This window comes from Leptinotarsa decemlineata, unplaced genomic scaffold (assembly GCF_025532065.1).
Source record: "Leptinotarsa decemlineata unplaced genomic scaffold, Ldec_3_MD MMD2_tig00026340_RagTag_RagTag, whole genome shotgun sequence".
Taxonomy (NCBI): Eukaryota; Metazoa; Arthropoda; class Insecta; order Coleoptera; family Chrysomelidae; genus Leptinotarsa; species Leptinotarsa decemlineata.
Genome location: NW_027412694.1, coordinates 5750117 through 5772969, shown reverse-complemented (window position 1 = coordinate 5772969; position 22853 = coordinate 5750117). Strand labels below are relative to the sequence as shown.

At 34.5% G+C, this 22853-nt stretch overlaps 1 protein-coding gene and 1 long non-coding RNA gene across 5 annotated transcripts in view; one reads left to right on the top strand and one right to left on the bottom strand.

The window, feature by feature from the left end:
- The window catches only part of LOC111502962 (uncharacterized), a 493652-nt gene that overhangs the window by 60451 nt on the left and 410348 nt on the right, over positions 1–22853 (bottom strand). The gene's annotated exons all lie outside the window — the stretch shown is intronic.
- On the top strand, positions 15331–18330 carry LOC141485871 (uncharacterized). Its single transcript, XR_012467500.1, has 2 exons — positions 15331–15734; positions 18152–18330. It is a non-coding gene; the product is annotated as an uncharacterized lncRNA (long non-coding RNA).

Sequence of the window (22853 nt, the reverse complement as noted above, 5' to 3'; positions counted from 1 at the left end):
ATATTTCTGTTAATCCAACCATTGTTGGTGAATTTTGATTCGTCCGTCTATATTAGTTTTTTACAAATATTTCCAACTTCCCTATTTCTACGTCTTAACCACTTCCCAAATCGTACTCTCCTTCCGTAATCCATTTCATTTAGGTGATGAACTTTGTAGCATTTATATTTGTTATTTTTCAAAATAGTTCTGGTGAATTTTACAAAAATCCCCATTTCGTGAGCCACAATTTCTCGTAGATAACAATTTGATTAGCATAATTTTTGTAACTGGCCAATCCTAAATTTGAATGAAAGATGTTTTCACTATGTAAATTTTTATGTGGTAACATTTGCTTACCCATAACATTTATTTAATTCCTCACACTTCCAGTAACCACACACTTTCTTGTTTTCTTTCTGTCAAATGGACCATAGTCCCTCAAATTTCTTTCTAATCGTCTAAACATTTGAATATTCGGAATACGATGATTCAGGTACAGCTCAAGATACACATTCCTTGCCAAAAGAGGATTTCTATTTGATTTTGCATAACTAAATAGCATATCAGTCGTTTCATCATTTGAATACATACTTGATATGTTCATAAATGTCTGACAGTTCTCAACAGATATCAACAACGCATTAATTTTTCCTGCCATAGAAACCAAGCAAAGCCTACGCGTTCAAGATGGTAAATGAATTGAGATGCTATTTGATCATACCAAATTATACAACAATCTAATTTTTACCAAAACTGATATTTTCGTTATTTCCAGGATTGAGAATTATAAAAATATTACGAATTATAATTGATTAAGGAAGCCTTGAGAGGAGGATTACGGCAATACAAAAATTTCCAAAACGAAAAAGTACGAATTTTGTTAGGATACCTACCTGTCAAATTTATTGGGTTGTCTGCATTATATTCAGGAGTAATCTAAACAATTTACAAAAGAAGTAACGACAGGACCGTAATTTAAAATTTTTGTCACTGATGATAGTAGTTATTTCAAATGGAACGGGTTGCGAATTCTTCGCTTTATCAATATCTGTAATAAAAAAGACAGGTCCGTATTTAAAAAAAAAAGTTGATGGTGGCCATGTTGACACGAAACGTTTTATCGAATATTTATTATTACATCGTCATATTACACTTCGAATACAAACATTTTTTTTTCATGTTTTGATTGTCTCCGAAATAACAATTCCATTCGAAAAAAACGAAAAACAGGATTTTCTGTTTTCCCGTATATAACTCAATTTATGATGACTCAAAGAGTCATCATAATTTCATTCAATCAAATTTATGATGACTCAAAGAGTCATCATAAATTTTCTCCGAAAATTGTATTGTTCTCGATGACAGTTACCTTTTTTTTTCATTCAATCCTCTTCGTATTTGTTACGGTTTAGAATATAGTAATTACCACATTATAAAAGAAACGGCCTGTATGTAAGTCTATATTTGAGATTTCTTTTTCCATAAAAAATGTGAAAGATCGGGTCCCAAGTGGAGGATTTTATCAAGTCGTTCTTGGCTGATGATAGCAGCGCAGAAACTGTTTTTCTCACAGAACAAGGGATATATTCACTTTCACTGATCATAGGTAACATATGAATTGAATGGTTTGAAGAAACCCATTAGAAGTTTTAAGTCTGGTTGACGACACCTTCCTTAAAATTCACAATGCAGAAAACAACTATGAATTGCACACAAGGCAACATCTAAATTACTATTCCAACCATCTTTATCTGCAATCGAGAAATCGTTAGAATCTTGAGTGCATCCAATCTCTGTAACACGAAGAGAAGAAACGGGTTCCATCAGGAGAAATCTTCGAAAATTTGGTAGAATAGAACTTGGCCAAGAGGCAACAACAGACCCTAAGGAATAGAGAAACCGTCAAAACTGGTGTTATCTCTATCCATGATAAGGATTGTCCAATTTTCACACTATGAATTTTATTTAAGATGCAGGTTACTACACGGTAGCTTCGTCAGTTGCACTGGACTTGTTATAAAATTCTATGATATTCCATCAATTTGGGATATTCTTCACAACAGAATTTTATTTTGAAATATTCTTGATATGAATCATGAAGAAAATAGTATTATCGCGAGAAATGGTAATTATTCGTTCGAATTACTTATGATCCTTCCCTTTGACGTGAGTTGAATGGGAGAACTTCTTTCTGCCAAGTAATCGACTAATAACTTTCTAACTTTAATTGTGCCGAATTTTTAATAGGTGATTGATCGCCGATTGGCTTATTTCAGAACACAGACGAAATGAGAAATAACCTCACTCAAACTTCAAAACATTATCGCTAGAGTTCTATGTTGTATTTTAGTTTCATCGTTTCCTTCACCATACACTTTTTTCTATAATCAGTGAAATGGAAATTGATGATTGTATCAAAATAAAACATAAACCTGGAACTTTTGGGGTAGAATAAATCCAAAACTTTTTTCAATCACCACAACTGAAATACGATTCTCGACTCGCGTTTCACCAACCACCGTCGAGAAGTGTAGAGCAGTTCTGGTGATTGGGAAACGTGTTTGCTTTGGATTGATGATAGTATGTTATAATCCCCGTTATAGTCGATATAACTTATTATTTTCAAACGAGAAATAAGGGACTGTCATTGATATCTTCACTTTCACCGGTTGAGGTTAACATGTGGATCGAATGAGTTGAAGCCCACTCTATGAGTCATGCCTCTTTGACGACACCTCTATGCTATACAACCATGGATACATGGAACTGGACACTTTTGACTCCTTTTTTGATTGACCAATTATTTAATGAATCAATTCTCACTATTAATTCGAAAACTGTTGATTCGTTGATTCTTCACATTTTTTGTCGAGTTTTGGGAATATTTCAGAAATGTAGTTTGGGAACCTCTGATCTAGACAAACCCTTTCAGGTTTCCAGAAATGGGGGATACCTCTATTTCGAATATTTTGGCAGTAATGCTATGAATCCTACTTTTTTGAACACTTTACAATTTCATGACTATGTATTTTTGTTCATACTTCATTTGATTTTGGGATACATATACGAGTGAATTTCAAATCACCTGTTGAATTAATGCGTTGTGAGTGATATTGAAAGATTCTGAGCGATTTCATGCTCAAGCTCAATAATTAAGTGTTATATATAATGGAATTCTTAATTTACTCGATAATTTGTCATCAATTATAAGATCGTAACTTTTTAAATTGCATGAAATAGACACACCTTAACAGTAAGTAGTTGATTAATAACCAATTCCAATTATATATCTGATTTCAACAGAAGGTGTATTTTTTGTATTGCTGTGTACGAGTATATACTGCGTCTGCACTCACAACTATAGACTGAGTACAAAAATATTGTTGAAACCGCAAATGTAATTTCAGTTGATATTCTGGAAGCAAGAAGACCATTTGAAATTTTCCAAGAATTTTTAAGAAACATTGTTGTAGTTATAATCTTTTTCTCGTGTAGCTGTCTTGAGAAGAAATGACCTTTTTCTTGGTCACGGGCCATGCAGAGGAGACTATTCGAACTCTTGTTGACTTGACAGACCTATTATGAAGACATTCCAAACTCAGTTTTTGGGAAATGTATGAGCGTGGAACGGAATATTTAGGATGAAAACTCTTATGAAGCTGAATAATTTTTCGGGTCTTATGTCGAGTTGGTATAGTTCTTCTCATGTCCACATTACTACTCTGAAAGAACAGAATAGGTTCGGAACTGCAAGCATGTTTGTGGCAGCATATTTGATCTTGCCTAACAGTTTCGATGAACATATCTGTCGAAGTGTGTACTGACACTTACCGCGGAGACAGTTCTTCACTGTATTCATCTTTTGGGAGTGGTGTTGTTCCACCTTAAGGTGAGTGCACGGGCAAAAGCACGACAGTTCATAAGATGTTATATCATATGCCTTGCTGTAAATCGATCTATACTTTAGAGAGGTGACACTACACTGAGTCATGCGTTATACATATATCGATGAGCAAGTTCTCTTTGCAGACAGCCACATCTCCATTTGACCCTCTGTGCTCACATACCTGTTACAATATCGGTTTAACTGGGGAAAGTACTCGTGCAAATAAGATGCCAGAAATATCTCATAGCACGGATTCAAGAAAGTTGTCGGTCGGTAATTCTTTAAAATAGACAAATCTTCATTTTTAGGGATAAGGGTTCGCCCTTTGACAAATTGAGTTGAAATCTGTTGCTTCCCATTCTGCCTGCCATCCTGCCGGAAAATTCCAGCCAGGTGGCGGTGGATATTTGTTAGTTTCTACCACCAATAAGTATTTATCCCATCCGGGCCCGGATCAGAAAGACTCTTCGCATTGCTCATTCATTCTGTTCAGGCTGTAGAAGCAAAAACTGAATTGTAAAATATCTGGAGTACAGATCAAGGAATATCTGGTCAACGAATTCAGGTCACTATCAACTATACAGGTCACTGTCTAGGCCGAATATATGCAACCCTTCTGGTAGAGACTGGAGTCGTATCACCACGTTGAAGCGCCGTGTTAGTACGTTGGTTGCTGAAGGATATTTGAAGGTATAGTTTTAACAAATGAGATTTCAAGTATGCTGACAGACCTTCTGAATCTAGTATTATCTGTCTGTTTTAAAATCTGTTTTTCCATTAATCACCTGTCGCACCCCTACGAACTACAACCCTCAGAAGTCGAAACTAAGCTAAGCGAGCTAAGGACTAACAAGGTCTTACTTTTTAACGTGTGAATCCCAACACGGGTTGGTCGATAGCAAGTGAAAATCGATCGTTCATCCTGGGGCTTGAACCAGCGACCAACACGGCGGTCGATTTAAGTGAGTGAACAAAGCAACCACGTCGAACCGTCCGGCTACCGCCCGGCTACGAAAAATGAGATTGAGTAGATCATTTTGTATTTTAGTGAACCAGCTGAATGTTTGTGGGTTGAATTGGGGAAAATAAAGGAAATAAATAACACTTGTTATTCAACGAAAGTCATTTCGTGGAGGAAAATCAGTTTTTTATTGACCTTTTTTTGGTATTTGTTATCTTCTACAATCTGAAAAATATAAAAATTATAATGGAAAAATTTATACAAGTATAGAAGGGCAAACTTTTCAGTTCACCCCGATAATTTACTTCGTAAAAATCAAAGTATTTTTCACAAAAAAAAATCTTCTATTTATCAGTAACTTGTCGTATTCAACAATTATGCCTATTAAAGAATTTGCTGAGAAATAATTATACTTATCTTAACGTTTCGCAGGCCAAAATCTGACGGGTAGGTACTTGGCTACCCGTCTTGAAGAAAAATTTTAATTTTTCAATAGCAACAGAGTGATATCAGAGAGCACCTTGTATTACATTCAATGTTTCAGTAGTCAATCAACAACATTGACATATCACATTTTAAAACTCCTTTGACATCTGTCGAAGAAGTGAAGAAATAAAAAATCAAAAAGGAATAACTGCCAATATATTAGAATTTTTTTTTTCCATTTCTGAAGACGGAGGCAGATTTTGGCCTCCGAAACGTTAAGATAAGTACTGTATTATTTCTTAACAAATTTTTTGGTAGGCAAAATCGTTAAATATGACAAGTTACTGATAAACAGAAGATTTTTCTTTTTGAAAAATACTTTGATTTTTACGCAGTAACTTATTGGGGTAAACTGAAAAGTTTGCCTTTCTACACTTGTATAAAGTTCTCCATTATAATTTGTATATTTTTCAGATTGTGGAAGGTAACGAATACCCAAAAAAGGTCAATAAAAAACTTGTTATTGAGTATTAAAAATTTAATGTTATTGATTACACTGTTCGATGAATGAAGAATGAAGAAATAATAACGGTATAAAATTGTTAGAGAAAATATTATTCGTTCAACAGAAAACTAAATGCAAGTCGATCTGAGGTACATCGAATTTTAGGAATGGAAAATGGTTTTTAACGCTTTCCAGTGAAAGAAATCATCTGACACTAACACCAACAAGAGTCAATCAAATTCACCACTTCATTGGAACATAAATACATTGTGACATATTAGTTTTATCAACTAGGAACATTACATTTTTGAGTATTGAGGTCGATTATAGATTGGACTGGAAAACTCAATTGAATACATTAGAATAAACATTGCTATGCATCGAAAAACATTGCTATGCATTACATGTGGATGCAGCAAAGTCTGTTTATCATTCACAAGTATATTATAGAATCAACTATGGTTAAATATTTTGGGGTGGTTCTACGGATGCTAATAAAATTCATTCTACAGAAGAGTTGTCTCAGTATATTCGAATATGCCAAAAAGTAGCGGAAAGTGGTCGAAGAAATGGAAATATGTATTATCCATCCGAATTTATTGCATCGTCTTCAAAGTAGACCCATTTACGAACAACCCAATCATCAAAACATTTTATAAATGCATTTTTTGAAAGTCACTTCAGTATACGCAGCGAATTTCTTTTGATTCATCTATCGATAATTTGAGTTTTGGAATGAAAAAATCGGCTGGAGCCCAATCAGGTGAATACGGTGGCTGTTCGATAAACTGTGTTGACAATGATAACTTTGTGCAAAATCCATGGTTTTTCCTTAATATCTAGTCTTTTTCTACGCCGAATTACGCTCAGATTATATTCTTTAATTACTGTCTCATCTTTTGTCAATAATTCCGAGTACACAGCACCGCGCCAATCAAAAAAATTGTTTACATTACTCTGATCGACTCTGACGAGTTTTTTTCGATTTGGGCTCAATTTGAAGACGCCATTTCGAAGCTTGTTGACTGGTTTGCATATCAAATTTGTGAACCCATGCCTCATCACCAGTTTCATGAATGTGGGGTAGGAATTGACTTCAACGATTCGTGAGATGTAGAAATTTCAGTAGTTATCTGTCTCAGACTCAAACGACGATTTTCAGTCATCACTTCCTTTACTTTAGGGATGTAGTGATGTTCAGTTGAGGATGTTTTTGGCTAACCAGAGCGAGGCAAATATTGCACTACATCTAGACGGTTTTAATTGCACTTTATTGATTTAGTCGGTTCACCGTACATCTCATGCAACATTTTCAGCGTCTTGGCATACAAAATTCCATTTCAGAAGCAAAATCAAAGACAAATTTTTCATTTGATATATGTATTTCATTTGAATGGAAGGGGTTATATTTTTAGGAGTGATTAATTTTTGGGAAAGAAAGTTTTTGGCTTTCTAGTATTCCAGCTTGATACAAAAATGAAAGAATGAGGGAATCTTCCAAAGAAAGGAAGAAAGTAATCAATTTGAAAATAAGTAACTCTATACATGGATGTGTAGATCATGCAAAGAATTCACTTCCAGACACAAACTGAAAGAAAGTCCTCTTGAAACAGATACTTTCATATAAACATTGAATTACACGAAAAAAAATCTTTCGAAACAAATACTTCTATATGAACACTGACTTATACAGAAGATACTTTCCTCTACTCAGTTCGTATTTCGAAGATGTATAATTCAGTGTTCATATAGAAGTATTTGTTTCGAAAGAATTTTTTTCTTTCGTGTAATTTAATGTTTATATGAAAGTAGCTGTTTCAGGAGGACTTTCTTTCAGTTTGTGTCTGAAAGTTACTTCTTTGCATGATCTACACATCCATGTATAGAGTTACTTATTTTCGAATTGATTACTTTCTTCCTTTCTTTGGAAGATTACTTCATCCTTTTTCTTGTATCAAGATGGAGTAGTAGAAAGCCAAAAACTTTCTTTCCCAAAAATGTATTTCACTTATTGTAAAAATCACAAAATACGTTTGAAACTCATTAATACAGTTTATTGTATGATTTCCACTATAAATATTGTACTATACAGTATATTAATGAGTTTCAATATGGATTTTCTTCAAGTATCGGCCAGTCCTATTCAATACGTTTGAGTACTTCTATATTTGACGCAATCAGTTTGTTCATGTGCTCCAATCAAAATTAAATACCAAAGAACTTACTGTTTGTAGTTTGTGTACTGTTCAGATACCACAAAACTGAACTGTCACTAATGCCAGGAATCAGGATCATGCTAACTTTTAACCGCGCCACTCAGTAGATGGTACCTAATTTTCTAAATTTACAGCAGTTAATTTTTGAAATCTGTCGTCTCGACCAAATATTTCTAAGCTTGAAATAATGATTCTGAGAAGTAAAAAATTTATCAAATACGTATAGTCACACTGAGCTCTTAAACGATCATTCACGACAGGTCTAATCCACCCTTTCAAGTTAGAATCAGACAACGAATATTGAGAAAAAGTTTGTTTTTGAGACTTTTTGTAATTTTTTGAACATGCCCCGTTCCCGTCAATTTTAACTGCGGTAGCTCTTTCGCTCGAGCTACAATCAGATGAACTATCTTCCATTTTCATTGTAATTGTAATGTAAAAGCTGTGCTTTCAGTTCCTAGATAATGGAACTATACTCACCTATTAAGACTATAACGTGCATTAAATTATTCAATTCCAAGCTGTCAGCTTCGAGAGCTGACCACTGCCTCTTCTTCTTCCATATTGTTTTCAATATTGATTATTTGTAGGAAATTCCGCTGCTTTAGGTTCAAATCCGCTTCGCCGCTACCGTCGAATAAATTCCGTTACGGAAGTGAAATTCCTCTACGGTTGGCAACTCTGAAGCTAAATGTCGGATGGCGCTCAAACTCCGCGTGCATATAGATGACAGTTGTGCCAACTTAGCTATAAAAGCAATGTCAATCATCCCTTCGTACAGGCTTTTTGAATGATTAATTTCAGGTACTTTTCTGACAGAATGTACGTGTACCTATACTTCATAGTGTAATGCTCTGTGCAATTTTTATGTTCATTTCTATTTCGTTCGCTCTATAGTTAATGAAATACAGATAAGTTGAATTAAAAATATAAAATACTTTATTAGAACACTTCGCCCATATAGAAAATATGTAATCGAATTTACATTCAGAACGTCTTCTCGTTCTCAGCTGAAATGATGTAACTCGAAAATTGCGTAGGTTAGTTTAACTTGTTCAGTTGTTTACTCAAGCTATTTCCATAGCAATGCGCGACCGCGCCTAGTGAGTGTCATCTTCAAGTCGACGGCCTTCTCAGCTTTTTCTGTTTCTCTCTTCGACGACTTCCTCCCAGCATCGAAAGTTATCTCTTCAGTTGTGGTTGTGGCCGACCGCGCCTCAAAATTTTGTTATTGAAGCTTTTCAAACTATAAAAATATTCAGAAATATAAAGTTGAAACTATATGCAAGGAAAACAAACTTATTATATAATGCCGACGTAAATATTCCCCCCCTCTCAACTTTCGTACGGGGCAAGATATCAGAGTCGGACAAATGATTTTTAGTATTTTTTGTAGAAAAGCTAATAGTGTGACATCACTTGTCGCCTAGGGGCGGCAATCTTTTTTTTTTCAAAAAAAAAAGCTAAGTCTTGTGACATTTCGTATGAAATTGTGTTACAATTCTCTATACAATGACTTTCACTTTTTTCAATTTCGATAACCGGTTGCTGCGATTTTTTCCGAAGATTATAACCTGCAAATGCCTCTAAATGGTATGAGCAACGTTTGGAGGCTATAGTGGGGTTTTTACTAATGAAAACTGATGTGGTTAGCTACTTTCGGAGAGTGGGTCGTGAAAAAAAATACTCTAATGTGATAGGAAGTAGATTTATTCGATATGCAAGCTGCAAGTAGACTTAACTACATTGAATCATTCAAATCCTCATGGGGAGAAGGAAATGCTCATTTGATACCCCTATTTATTATACACCAGAGTTTACATATATAAACTAGTAAGTGGTAAGTAAATATAATTTCAATGAGATGTCAAATTGAGTTAGTTGTATTCAGCAGCATTCAAATGTAATCAATAAATAGGGTGATTGCCAAACAAGAGGTGTGATATTAATATAAGTAAATCAATAGAAATAATGGAAAGAGCTCTCCTGATTAAGATGTTGCCAGCCTTTATCTTCCTCCAATGGATATTATGTTTGTTCGAAACCCTGTAGAGATTCTGTGGTAAGTGGTAAAGTTGTAATCAATGATCTTCTAGTAACAAGAGACTTCTTGCGTAACAAAGGTAACGATGAAGCGAATCGTCAAGATGTAACCAGGGGAGCGTACAAAGAAGGGAGAGGGACATAAAGCGGAAAAGGAAAAAAAAAACCTGAAACAAAGTAAGGTTATACGAACAATTTTGTGCCAAGTTCTAGTTTTATTGTCTACTAAGATAGCTCTCAATCGATAGTTGACAAGCTAGTGGAAGACGTACCTCTGTGTATAGTGGATGGTCTGAACTGAAGTCTAACGATTAGAATAATTCAAATCCCAAAACACTGAAGTGAGTATTTCTTTCTTTTCTCAAGAATAAGAAAACTCTTATATTCATCTCCTAATACGTATATGGCAAATCCATCCAAGATGTGAGCACAATTCATAAATTCAGCTCTAGCCATGTGCCGTGATGATGAAAAAAAGAAAGGATATTCTCCTTTCAAATGTATGTCAACTTGTCATCTAGTCATTTTTATTTTTCAATACCATTTAATGGGTTAATTGTTGCGGTTGTCTGGTGGTCATTGGTATTGATGTCACATTCGGTCTATTCGGAGTAAAATCATCTCCAATGACGTCACAGATGAACCCTTTTAATCAATCCTTTCAATGATATGAACTTAACAGAAGTGACAACAGAAGAACAAAAACGTGTTGTTTCTTAGGAACAGGCCTTATGTTGTAATTCACACATTTTGAAATACTTTTCTCTTGAAGAATGGTCACTTTTCAAAATAGAGATACCTAATAATTAATTAAAATAATAAATAATAAATAGACAGAAGTCTCAGTATTCGGATATCAAAGATGAACGAATCGCCATAGGGCGTTCTTTTGCAAAGCCAAGCTTCAACATCAATCGCCGAATGAGATTCGTCCTTTGTCTTCCATTGCAGGTTTCACTGCAAAGCAGACTTGAAACCAGCGGCTTGGAACGTTTCGACCTACTATGTCTCATTATTGGTGTTAGACTGAACCATGAATGCAGTGTCGGACTCAAATGTCCTTTCAAGAAAAGTCTGAGGAGCAAAACGGCGATTACATCTTCCTCAATCCTTGAATATCGTAGTTAATTGGAGCTCTCCAAAAGCAGTTTGCTGCAAGCCAAGTTTCGACGTCGACCGCCGAACGAGATTCGTCCTGTATCTTTCACTGCAAGGTAACAAGCGCCTTGTTTACAGTCAATAATCGATTATTGAGCTTTCAGTCGACTTCAAAGGGGTAATTCTAATCGCTGTTCTCCACTTAGAGTTCAACAATACATGCGTGATTCAACCTAGTACCATTGATCGTGGGGTCGAAACAGGGCTGTCTGGTGTTGGATCCTCAATACTTTGCTTTTGGCCTTTGGTTTCAACTAATAATGGTCATTATCTCTTCTGGATTACAGGTTGCCCACGGAAATAATGTAGGAGGAGTACAAAATCAATATTAGATACACACACTGAAAATGAGCCCATTTTTACTATTGTTGACGAAGATGAAACGATTTTTTTTAAGTTGATAAGAGATAACATGTTTTAACGGCCACATGGTTATTCAGAAAAAGGAATTTCATGCTGTACACACTGTTGGAAATTCACATTTGAAAAATCTCGTTCATCATTGAAAAATATCTGGGTTTGAGAGACAGAGTGAAGTATTCCGGTCACTGTCTGTCTCGAATATCAAAAACTCTTCGTGCTGAAGCTGAAAGCAGTATGATCACCTTAAGTGCCATGGATCTGGGATTATCTTTCAGAAACCTGATACCAATGAATGTTGCACGGGCTTGAATTGCCACTTCTTCGTGAATTTGATCAGATCATTCATTTTGAGAATGTTTTTGGATGATAGATCCTTTTTTATGAATATTTTGTAATTTCATCATAAAAAATTGTGCGTGCTCGCTAACTCCATATGGACATGGTGCACATCATTGAGTCGCAATAAAAGCACAATAACGAAGACGCATTTTATAAAATACTCGATGATATGAAAAAAATGCCATATAATTCTATTTACTTTTTTTTGTCAATTATCCTTCAATCAGAAACTTTCTGGTCGACTGCATCGAAGGGTTAAACGAAGCAATTCACAATCGTAGAATTCTTTCACGAACTGGAGTTGGTGACAATCAATCGGATACCTTTCTATTCGATGTTCGTACTGAAAAACACCTTTCAATCAACGATTTTATTTAATACCCTCCGTTAAGATGTTCCTTTCCCAAGCACCAATCGAGTAATTTTTTTTCTTGCAAAATCTGACCTCGAGGCCGATTAGAAATAATGAAAAAAAGTGAGTGCATCATGGAGACCGTGTCAACTATTGCAAGAAAGGCAAAATAGTCGAGCGATAGTGGGATGTCATGAAGAGTAATGCCAACCTTGATACCGAAGAATAGCAAACGTGGGAAACTGGAGTAAAAGAGAATCTCTCGTTCTAAACTGAACGAGTGGTGTCCCGCAGCGTTGGTGTCGAAACACATTCAGATCATAAAAATCTTACAACATACTAGCAGTCACTCAGTATATACAGTGTGGAAACTTTTTTTTAACTCGGGTTATAATCCATCAATTTTATTTTTCCAATAGAAGTAAAACCAAAAATGCACTGAGGCGAAAAGGTTAGAAAGAAATGAAATATTATTTATCATTTCCTGAAAACAGATTTTGCCTATTCTCACATTCGTGATGGAGAATAAAACTACATTTGTTATGACAACAGTTTTTAATTATCTGGAAGCATGATTTTTACAGTTTTGTGTTTCATTCTACCAGTTACATTATAAACTACTCAAAATGAATATAGAGACACATCCTTAAAATCCAATGAGTAAAAAAATATGTATTATTTCATGATAAAAACTTCTGGTGTGTACTCCATACTAATTCTTATCATGTTCCATTCGGTTTTAGCTACAAAATCATTAATATGAAAAATTATGTATTTAGTTTCACTTTACTTTAGTTCGTAATAAATATTAAATTTTGAAATTTAAACAATGATTGTTGATGTATTGGGTAGAAGGAGGATTCTGCGGTTTCCAGAGCTTGGAATCGCTACCAAATTTACGGCATAGCAAAAAGAGCCCCTTATCCCAAAAGACAAACGGCAACAACCTGCAGAGAAGATCGTTTGTTACGACTTTGGGCAATCAGGGTTCGCACCAATTCTGCTAGAACATTGCAAAATCGCCTCATAGAAGCCTCAGGAACGCGAATTTCGAACCGAACGATACGAAACCGACTTCACGAAGTACAACTACATGCAAGACGACCTGCTAGAGCCCCTAGATTACCTCCAGCTCATCGAGGAAATCGTAGAAACTTTTGTCAAGAGCATCGTAATTGGAATTTAGAGCAGTGGGCCAATGTAATGTTTACGGATGAAAAAAAATTCGTGTTATTTAACGATGACGGACGTGTTCGGGTATGGATACGTCCCGTTGAATGCTATTTCTATGACTGTGTGCAAGAAATTGTTCCATTTGGAGGTGGATCGATAATGGTATGGGCTGGTATAACTTTGACAGGACACACGGACCTTGTGGTATTACGGAAGGGACTTTATCAGCTGTCCGTTACATAGAGGAGATATTGGAACCTCATGTCGTCCCATTTGCCCAAAATATGGACGCTGTGTTCATTTTACAACAAGATAATGCCTGGCCACACGAAGCCAGGGTCGTGAGAAATTTCCTACAGGAGCACAATATTAATGTCATGAGATGGCCAGCTAATAGTTCGGATTTAAATCCTATTGAGCAGCTCTGAGATGAACCTTGTCATTGTGCCGAACTTCTTAGAGCTAGGGGTGGACATACTCACTATTAATGTACATTTTTCTCAATTTTTTTCTGAAATAAATTTTATTTGTCTTTGACACTCATTTGTATTTCTTTTTAATCGTATTATCAGACAGCATTTTGAAAAAAAAATGTTAATTAAATGTAATAAAGGCAGCTATCAACTATTTTGTAAATATAAATGTTTGACAAAATAATACATATTTTTTTACTTATTGCATTTTAAGGACATGTCTCTATATTCATTTTGAGTAGTTTATTATCAGGTAATTCTTAGTAATAAATCAGATTGAGATATTGTGATTATTTCCTTCAAACCGATAAAATGATTGAACAAAAAGAAGAAAGGGCCACCAAAACAGAGTTTTACGGCGATAGAACGCTTCTCCCAATAGCGATGAAACTAATCATATTAAACAAATGGAATCAAATATTCGAATATAACTATGAGTGAATATTGAAACTGCATAAATACTTCTACAAAAACTCACAGGTTCAATTTTATTAAATTGAAAGGGGTATATTTTAAGAAGAGATTGATTTATGGAAAAGAAAACTTTTGGCTTTCTACTTCTTCATCTTTATACAAAAGTGAGCGAATCTTTCAAAAACAAGAATAAATAAATCAATAAAAAAACTCTATACAAAGATGTGTGGATCATGCAAAAAAGAAAATTTCAGACACAAACTGGAACAGTTTCTGTCATGAAAATTTAGTTACACAAAATAAAAGTACTTTCGACGGAATTACTTTTATATGTGTAGCAATTCCATAACAAACGTTTGGAATACAAACTGATTAGAGAAATTATGTACTTGTGATGCGTTGTTTGGAACATTTGGTGTAGTAATGAGTATTACTGTAGTTTTATCTCAACACCAGACCTTCATTTTTACCACCATGTGTTTCAATCACCAAATGATCATCTTCAAGTGGGAGATTGTACTGATTTTTTTTTGAGTACTTACGATACAGATTCAGTTCCGTTGACCTGGACGTCATTATGTACTTGTGATGCAGTGTTTGGAAACTTTAGTGTAGTAATGACACTGGAAGAAGTGCAATTTCGAAACAGCTACTTTCATAATAACATTGAATTACTCGAAAGAAAAATACTTTGGAAACAAATACATTTATGAACACTGATTTATACAAAAACACTTTTCTCTATTCAACATTACTGGAGTTTTATCCCAACGCCAAACCGTTATTTTCAACACCTCGACACGTGTTTCAATCACCAAGTGATCATCTTCAAGTGGAAGATTGATGATGATCCCTTGGTCACTTGATCGAAACACGTGTTGAGGTGTTAAAAATAACGGTTGGGTGTTGTGACGAAACTCCAGTAATATTGAATAAAGAAAAGTGTTTTTTGTATAAGTCAGTGTCCATAAAACTATTTGTTTCCAAAATATTTTTTTTTTCGTGTAATTCAATGTTATTATGAAAGTAGCTGTTTCGAGATTGCATTTCTTCCAGTTTGTATCTGAAAGTTACTTCTTTGCGTGATCTGCACACCTTTGTATCAAGTTATATTTTTTAAATCGATTGCTTCTTTTCTTTCTTCGTAAGATTCCCACATTTTTTGTATAAAGATTATGAAGTAAAAGGCCAAAACCTTTTTTCCCAAAAATGAATCTCTCCTAAAAATGAACCTCTTTCAATGTAAATAAGAAACGTATGGCTGGGATTTAGTTGAATAGGCGAATGAATGTCATTTCGGACTGTCATCGATGACACGAGTAGGTTAAACTTATTCGTGACATAAAGTCGTAATTTTATGAAGGAATAGAGTGCCTCAGCGGCTCTTCAGCACCAAACATGCGATACATGGGATGTCTACCAGTGAGGATGACGGTGTTCCATGTAAGTGGAATTTTCCTTTCTTATTTACTATTTTGTGTAGCAATCCTGTGAATGATATCTAATTCAGTTCCATAACGAATCTTTGTAGTGAAAACCGAATAGAGATAAGTGTGTTTTGTATTATTCAGTTTTCATATAAAAGTATTTCATTCGAAAGTTCAATTCAATGTTCATATGAAAGAAGCTGTTTCGAGAGGGTTTTCAATTCATAGCTTTCTTTCTTTGGAAGATTCCCACATTTTTAGTATAAAGATGGAGTAGTAGAAAGCGAAAACATTTCTTTCTCATCCAATTTGACATTATGATTATGACTGTGACCAGACCCTAACTCTACTGAGACAACTCGAATGGATATGTAAATCTAATGACTCAACTATACAATGAAATATAGAATTATTTGTATTATATAACAACATTTTGTATTATTTGTATTATATAACAGATTTTAAACAGAAACAGATTTGCCACACTTCACTGAATCAGGAAAATAGGGCATCAGTAATCCTTCAGTTCAAACTCATCCTTGAATACCAACAACGTACATATGTGATATCAGAAATCTCAAGATATTAATCGAAACATATTCGTATAATTAGACATTTTCAATTCGGATGCTGAATTTCAATTAAATCCAAGAGAATATGCGACGTATTGGTGCATCCACCTGCGTCAAGTAGGTAAGTCGGCTATTGTTGACAAATACGAGGTTAGTCAGTTACATACTCTTTTCATATATTCCAACATTGTTCTTTCAAACGTATTCTTACTGAAATTTCTTGTTATTCAAGTAATGAAATTAATTGATATTTTGTTCTTATATCGAGGCATTAAGCTGATAATATTTCAGGAAATAATCTTCACGAATGCCACTACTTGATCTTAAAACCTGTTCAGATAAATGTTTATCATTTTTTCAACTCAATCTTTGTTGTTTTTGTGCAACATCAAATGAGTAACCAACATTAGTCCTACGTACTCGATGTTTTATTGTGCTGTTTGGTGCATTTAGGTTGGATGAGTACAAATTTTTTTTACCTTTATTGTCATCCACACTCCGACAACACAGGCAGGCAGATGAAACCCACAAGAAATAACTGAACTTTCCCTACGTTTATACAGAAACGTCTAGAACTGATGGCAATTCCTAGCCGGCTCCGCTTTTCGTATATCTGATGACGTTAGGCCCTCTTTTCCTCACCAGAATCTCTTTTCTGAAGCCTTGGATTTACTAACAGAATGTTTTTTGCCACTTTTCGATTTCATTTTTGCCATTGCCAATGTGCCCATTTCATTTTCGTGTTAAACGTATATTGAATCTCTAGTCTCGTTCTATATTTTACTTTAAATTTTTCAATGATGAACTCTTTCACTTTAAAAGTATCTGACATGTTTGAGAGTCACCATATATTTTGCCTGGTTTCAAGGTTCGTATTATCCAAAATCTTATAAAAAATTATACAACGTATTCTGAAAAAACTTTATTGTGTGATTTTCACTATTGTATTGCGAAACACGTGTTGCGTTTTTGTAAAACTATCTAGTGAAAATCACACAATAAAGTGTTTTTAGATACGTGAGTTATGGATTTTCATCAAGTATCGGCCAATTCCATCATATAAAAATTATACACTTAGGTATTTACTACTTCACTTTAATAATGTACATATTTTTACCGAATTGAAATGAATACATTATGAAAAATCACATTCACAACTTGAAAAATAAACAAGTTATTATTTTTTTTACAAATTACTGGCATGAAAAATCCTACCAATTGAATTCTATAGTTCAGCTGAAAATATACAGCAGCGTCAAAACATCTACGTGCTCGACGGAACAATTGAATCAGTCGTCACCCGGTATGCCATGAAACCTACTCTCTCGAACATACTGCTTGATGAATGTTTCACGTAATTGGCAAAGACAATTGTGTTTACTTTTACTACTTTAATTATTATAATATCCCCGCCAAAGAACCTACGGAAATTATGCTAATCGAATTAACTTTATGTTTCTTTTACTACAAATAATTGTCTTAAAATTGCAGCTGAATGTTCACGTTATAATACCGTTCTGTTTGAACTTTGATTATCACACATTAAAACCATTTCAAAAGGAAGTCAATATGGATTGTCCAAAAGGGAATGTGTTTCTATGAATTATGTTATTTTTTCTTTAATTTATATAATGTTTTCAAATATCTGGGTGTTGAACATTTTAGATCTAGAGATATATAGAGAGTTGCGACAAAGAAGATATCATAGGTATCAAAACTCTGCCACGAAATCAGACAAACATCTTTTGAAATTTGTTTTTACAGTTAGTATTCTCACAAGCATCTGGGCTGCAATTTTTTTTTTTTTCACATGAAAAAGAAAATATATTACTACTCTTGGATTCAATAACTTTGTTTTCAGTAAACGAACCGTCAAGGCAAGAGAGGTTGGGGTGGAAGCAACCACTATAAGTTCAGAAGCAGCAGGGCCTTCAAGAATATCTGAAGCGGAGACTCTTGCCATTCTCAATCTGTAAATGGTATCATTTCCACGTAGATACTTTTGATTCCTTTGGTGAATAAATATATGATTTTCACTGATTGAATTCTTTGAATTGTATTCACTATTTACAATAGTGGCCATAAAAAATACATAGGTACTATCTATTAGGTACAACTGATCGATATGGTTTCCATTATTTTGAGCTTGTCTTCATCAACAGTTACTAGATTCAATACTATTACAGAAATATTGGTGGAGGTACATACTGAATATCTATTACATATATCTGGGTATAAGTGTATTATTAAGGACAATAAATAATATGAAAAACCGAGTTTGAAAATGTCTCGAAATTGAACATCTCCAATTCGAACATTCATTGCGCCAATAATTTTTTAGGGTACCTTAAATTCAAAATTTCATTCATTCCAATTGGACATATTCACAATAATGCCACAAGACAAACCAAATTTTCATCACAAATTAAGATAATGTATAAATAATGTATAATGTATAAATGTATAACATTATAAGATAAATCATTACATTTCAAACTTAACTTAAGGTACTTAAGGTAGAGATTGTGTCTGAAAAGGACGACCTAGGCACAGGTGCCTGTTGTGTCTTTGTCCATTTCAGACAATAGAATTATATAACAAAAGGAAAGAAAAGCGATATGTAGAGGTAGGTAGTTACAAGAGGCAGACAACCAGACAGAGACCAGTAAGTGGAATATTACGAAAAATACTAATTAACTAATTAATTAATTAATTAATTAATGAGGAACAATATAAGATTATGATTAGATGATTGGAAGAGGGATTCAGATGATTTCTCAGAAAATATTGAATTGTATAGCACTGTTGAAAATAAGCTTCTTTATTTCATATTTAAATTTATTTTTATTGCGGATTTCTTTAATGTCAGCTGGAATAATGTTAAATAGTTTCGATCCATAATAAAGGAATGATCTTTGTGTGACCGCCTTTTTGAAATGATTGACTTCGACGTTAAGATTAGATGCTGCTCTAGTATTGAGGGGCTTTCTCGGAAAGTGTTCATGATTTTGATGCATTCGCAGGAGACACTGGTAGATGTAGGTTTGTCTTATTTGGAATAAATTAGTATCCTGATAAAGTAATTTAGTAGAGAAGAGTTTTTTTTTGTGAAGTATAATTTTTAGTAAAGTGTTCTGAGTTGTTTGTAAGTTTTGTAGTGTGCTTGTGAAAGCACCTCCCCAAATTGTTATGCAGTATCTTAGGGTAGATTCAACTAGCGAGTTGTATAACATAATAAGATTTTTTCGTGTTAGAATATCTCGTAGCAGATATAATTTGTGAATCAGAGCTCTTAGTCGTTTTATCACATAGGCAATATGGTCAGACCACCTGATATGCTGGTCAATCATGACACCAAGGTATTTCAAGACTGAAACTTTTTGCAATTCAGGGCAGTTACAACCATAAAAATCCTCGCATTTGGGAGAGTGTAATTTGATTTTTATAATAGGTTGATCGCTTATCGTAGGTGAGAAGGTGATATATATCGTTTTCGCAACGTTTAAGCTTAATAAGTTGTGATCCAACCAGATTTTTATATTTTTCAGATCCCTTTCAGTTTTTTTGTAAACTTCATCCCAGCTTCTCCCAGTGAATATAATTGCTGTATCGTCAGCATAGCAGATCATTCGACTTTCAAAGTTATTAATGTTTGCAATACTATTTATATATATTAGAAAAAGTATGGGACCCAGTACTGTTCCTTGTGGCACTCCTGTCTCAATTATTGATTTATTGCTCAACTTATCACCTATCTTTATCCTCTGTGCTCGATTGTTCAGATAGTTTTCAAATAGACTTAGTGATAATCCTCGAATACCGTAATTACACATTTTTTCTAGTAATTTGTTGTGGGAGACAGTGTCGAAAGCCTTGGCCAAATCAAGGAAGACCGCTAGGCATTTATTCGATTTGTCCAAGGACCCCACCACCTTACCAACAAAATTCAAAATGGCATCCTCCGTGTTGTAATTCTGCAGAAATCCATATTGACAGCTGGTTATTATGTGGTGTTTTTCCAAAAATTTGATTAGCCTTGTCTTAAGTGAATGTTCGAATAGTTTTGCAAAATTATTAATAACAGAGATGGGCCGATAATTAGTCAATATATTACGTTTCCCAGCTTTAAATACTGGGGTGACTACGGATTCTTTCCATTGTTCAGGCATTTTTCCATTGAGGAAGCAGAGATTTATAATGTGTTTCAGTGGAGTAAGGATATGTTTGTGGATAGCTTTTATAACTTTGGTATCAATTCCATCCGGCCCTGGGGAGCAATTATTTTTCAATTTTGAGATGAAAGTTATTAGTTCCGAGGCTGTTATGGGTTCTAGGAATAATGATGATTGTATAGACTTGTCATTAAGAAAATGCGGGGGTAAGTTAATTTTTTCAATATTACTTGCCATTTTCGACCCTAAACTAGAGAAGAACTCATTAAACACATTTGCTTTTTCGTTATCATCATTTATTGAGAGTCCGTTTTCATTTAGAACGTCAGTTTGAGACACGTTTAAATTTTTTTTAGCACCTGAGATATCATTGATTGAAGCCCAAGTTTTCCTACAGTTCCCGGCTGCCTCACTTAACTTTCCTTGATAAAAATCATTTTTACTTTTTTTTATTAGTGCGTTGAGATTATTCCGGTATCGTTTATATTTCTGTTCAAGTTCAATAGAATAGTTGTTCAGTAGTTGTTTTTTTAATAAGTCCCTTTTATGTACTGAAGTAATTAGACCTAAGGAAATCCAAGGTTTTACTTTCCGAAATTAATTTTTTACAGTTTTCAGTTTAGTCGATTTCGTAATAAATTCATTGAGTTTTTGAATGAAGTGATCGTAAGATGTTTGAGGATCTTGATTCATCTTGGATCTTGAAATATAACATTTCAAATATGAAAACATCACTAAACATGAAATACTCTTATTTTTCAGAAAAATTTGCGTGCAATAAAATTTTAATCAACAAACTCACCTCAACTGTAACAGAGAGCAATGATGTGAACTAAATGGCGTTCAGATTTTTGATAAAAATTTTGTAGAATTGTACTATCAGTAGGATATGTAGTGCATAAACATATCGGTAAAACCAACAAAACATAATACTGTCACCATTACAACAACACATTTGAAACTTGTTAAACTGTATCTTGTATTTTGTAGTCCGTTTTAAGGTCACACTTTATTCGTCGGTGACTATAAGAGCCATTTGTAAAAACAATTTTTTTGAAAAAATAGTTTCCTTATCTATGATTCCGATCGAATCGAAGTCGAATTTGTGATCTAACTCGGAATGGTGTACATTCAATGATATCTTGTTGGTTTTCCTATTTTCAAGTATTTTCATTCTCTTTTTAAGGACAAAACACAAACACTACAGGAAAATCCCTGATGAGTTAACAGAGCAGTGCCTGTGCGAAAGTAGCGATTCACATTGGATGTAAGTCGCTGGAGATGAAATCCATTTGGAAAAACATTATCAGGAAGTTTATTCCACACAAACGTCTTCCTCCAAATGAAAGAGTTCTTAAACAGTGAAGTTCGAGGTGTACTGAGTCGAACCTCAAAACGATAAGCAGCCACAGTCCGTCTTGGTATATAAATAAGTCATTGATATACAATAAAAAGAGGGATTGGAGACAATATGGATCCCTGGGGAACACCAGCGTTGATGGTGAAAGTATTCGAGAGATATCCATTGACGGCCACTTGCAGGAAACGTTCTTTCAGGAAGCTGAAGAGCCATACACAGAAATGATCCGTCAAGCTATAACATCGAAGTTTGGCCAGCAAACCCTCATGCCACACAGGTCAAAGGCCTTAGAAATATCAAGCGCAACAGCTCTTGATTCTCCATGTTTCTCGATTGCGTTATTTCAAATATGGATGACATACGATGGAAGGTCACCTGTTGATGTTTGTTTCCGAAAGTCATATTGATGATCGCTCAAGATGTTGACGCCTTCCAAATATTTGAGGATATGGTGATTTACGAATTTCTCCATGATTTTTGATATCACTGATAGCAAAGCGACTGGTCTATAGTTATTTGAAAGATTTTTCTTGACCTTTTCGGGAATAGGCTGAACGCGAGCAATCTTCCAACAAGAAGGAAAAACCCTTTCTTGTAAGACACGTTGAAAAGTCTGCAAAATAATGGTGCGAGTTCATTTGCGCACTTTTTAATAACGATGACGGACACTTCATCAGAAGCAGGCGCCTTCTTGATATTGAGCTGTTTCAAAATTCGCCTGACTAGACACCTTCGAAAAGTAATTTCCGGCATTGGATTCTAGTGTGGGAATAGTGGGTGGTGCCTTTCCCAGAAAATCGACTGTGGAGTGAGATGCAAATTGTTCAGCTGGTAGATTTGCCTATGGCTGTTGTTGCAATCGTATTAATGCTTGTATTAGTGGTGGAATTGTGGATTTTGTGAAGTTCCGATTAACAGCTTCAGCTATCGACCAGAAGGATCACACTCGTTGGGATTGGCAAGCAGTTTATTCCTAATTCTCCAGTTCTTTGCTTTCATCTATCCTAAGTTGGCAGCTCTTGAGAGCACTG